Here is a 3292-nt window from a genome sequence, read left to right as displayed (position 1 = left end):
AATTTGCGTTGAATTTTGGCGTAGATCTTACATATCTAGCGTTGAATTTAGCGTTGATCTTACATAAATTCACCGTATTCAACACTAATCTTACATAATTTTGCGTTGAATTTTGGCGTAGATCTTATATAATATGCGTTGAATTTTAGCGTAGATCTTACATAAATTCAACGCATTCAACGGCAATTTTACAAATTTTGCGTTGAATTTTGGCGTAGATCTTACATATTTGGCGTTGAATTTTAGCGTAGATCTGACATATTTAGCGTTGAATTTTGAGTAGATCTCTCATAAATTCAACGCATTCAATGCCAATCTTACATATTTTGCGTTGAAATTTGGCGTAGACCTTACATATTTAGCGTTGAATTTAGCGTAGATCTTACATAAATTCAACGCATTCAATGCCAATCTTACATATTTTGCGTTGAAATTTGGCGTAGATCTTACATATTTAGCGTTGAATTTGGCGTTGATCTTACATAAATTCAACGTATGCAACACTAATCTTACATAATTTTGCGTTGAATTTTGGCGTAGATCTTACATGTCTAGCGTTGAATTTTAGCGTAGATCTTACATATTTAGCGTTGAAATTAGCGTTGATCTTACATGAATTCAACGCATTCAACGCTAATCTTACATAAATTTGCGTTGAATTTTGGCGTAGATCTTACATATCTAGCGTTGAATTTAGCGTTGATCTTACATAAATTCACCGTATTCAACACTAATCTTTCATAATTTTGCGTTGAATTTTGGCGTAGATCTTATATAATATGCGTTGAATTTTAGCGTAGATCTTACATAAATTCAACGCATTCAACGGCAATTTTACAAATTTTGCGTTGAATTTTGGCGTAGATCTTACATATTTGGCGTTGAATTTTAGCGTAGATCTTACATATTTAGCGTTGAATTTTGAGTAGATTTCTCATAAATTCAACGCATTCAATGCCAATCTTACATATTTTGCGTTGAAATTTGGCGTAGATCTTACATATTTAGCGTTGAATTTAGCGTAGATCTTACATAAATTCAACGCATTCAATGCCAATCTTACATATTTTGCGTTGAAATTTGGCGTAGATCTTACATATTTAGCGTTGAATTTAGCGTTGATCTTACATAAATTCAACGTATTCAACACTAACCTTACATAATTTTGCGTTGAATTTTGGCGTAGATCTTACATATCTAGCGTTGAATTTTAGCGTAGATCTTACATATTTAGCGTTGAAATTAGCGTTGATCTTACATGAATTCAACGCATTCAACGCTAATCTTACATAAATTTGCGTTGAATTTTGGCGTAGATCTTACATATCTAGCGTTGAATTTTAGCGTAGATCTTACATATTTAGCGTTGAATTTAGCGTTAATCTTACATAAATTCAACGTATTCAACACCAATCTTACATAATTTTGAGTTGAATTTTGGCGTAGATCTTATATAAATTCAACGCATTCAACGCCAATTTTACAAATTTTGCGTTGAATTTTGGCGTAGATCTTACATATTTGGCGTTGAATTTTAGCGTAGATCTTACATATTTAGCGTTGAATTTTTGCGTAGATCTTACATAAATTCAACGCATTCAATGCCAATCTTACATATTTTGCGTTGAAATTTGGCGTAGATCTTACATATTTAGCGTTGAATTTAGCGTAGATCTTACATAAATTCAACGCATTCAATGCCAATCTTACATATTTTGCGTTGAAATTTGGCGTAGATCTTACATATTTAGCGTTGATTTTAGCGTTGATCTTACATAAATTCAACGTATTCAACACTAATCTTACATAATTTTGCGTTGAATTTTGGCGTAGATCTTACATATCTCGCGTTGATCTTTAGCGTAGATCTTACATATTTAGCGTTGAATTTAGCGTAGATCTTACATAAATTCAACGCATTCAATGCCAATCTTACATATTTTGCGTTGAAATTTGGCGTAGATCTTACATATTTAGCGTTGAATTTGGCGTTGATCTTACATAAATTCAACGTATTCAACACTAATCTTACATAATTTTGCGTTGAATTTTGGCGTAGATCTTACATGTCTAGCGTTGAATTTTAGCGTAGATCTTACATATTTAGCGTTGAAATTAGCGTTGATCTTACATGAATTCAACGCATTCAACGCTAATCTTACATAAATTTGCGTTGAATTTTGGCGTAGATCTTACATATCTAGCGTTGAATTTAGCGTTGATCTTACATAAATTCACCGTATTCAACACTAATCTTTCATAATTTTGCGTTGAATTTTGGCGTAGATCTTATATAATATGCGTTGAATTTTAGCGTAGATCTTACATAAATTCAACGCATTCAACGGCAATTTTTACAAATTTTGCGTTGAATTTTGGCGTAGATCTTACATATTTGGCGTTGAATTTTAGCGTAGATCTTACATATTTAGCGTTGAATTTTGAGTAGATTTCTCATAAATTCAACGCATTCAATGCCAATCTTACATATTTTGCGTTGAAATTTGGCGTAGATCTTACATATTTAGCGTTGAATTTAGCGTAGATCTTACATAAATTCAACGCATTCAATGCCAATCTTACATATTTTGCGTTGAAATTTGGCGTAGATCTTACATATTTAGCGTTGAATTTAGCGTTGATCTTACATAAATTCAACGTATTCAACACTAACCTTACATAATTTTGCGTTGAATTTTGGCGTAGATCTTACATATCAAGCGTTGAATTTTAGCGTAGATCTTACATATTTAGCGTTGAAATTAGCGTTGATCTTACATGAATTCAACGCATTCAACGCTAATCTTACATAAATTTTGCGTTGAATTTTGGCGTAGATCTTACATATCTAGCGTTGAATTTTAGCGTAGATCTTACATATTTAGCGTTGAATTTAGCGTTAATCTTACATAAATTCAACGTATTCAACACTAATCTTACATAATTTTGCGTTGAATTTTGGCGTAGATCTTATATAATAAGCGTTTGAATTTTAGCGTAGATCTTACATAAATTCAACGCATTCAACGCCAATTTTACAAATTTTGCGTTGAATTTTGGCGTAGATCTTACATATTTGGCGTTGAATTTTAGCGTAGATCTTACATATTTAGCGTTGAATTTTGCGTAGATCTTACATAAATTCAACGCATTCAATGCCAATCTTACATATTTTGCGTTGAAATTTGGCGTAGATCTTACATATTTAGCGTTGAATTTAGCGTAGATCTTACATAAATTCAACGCATTCAATGCCAATCTTACATATTTTGCGTTGAAATTTGGCGTAGAT

This window comes from Convolutriloba macropyga, unplaced genomic scaffold (genome assembly GCF_964194025.1).
Source record: "Convolutriloba macropyga unplaced genomic scaffold, txConMacr16.3 SCAFFOLD_441, whole genome shotgun sequence".
In the NCBI taxonomy this organism is placed as follows: domain Eukaryota; kingdom Metazoa; phylum Xenacoelomorpha; order Acoela; family Convolutidae; genus Convolutriloba; species Convolutriloba macropyga.
Note: the sequence above shows the minus strand (reverse complement) of the source record.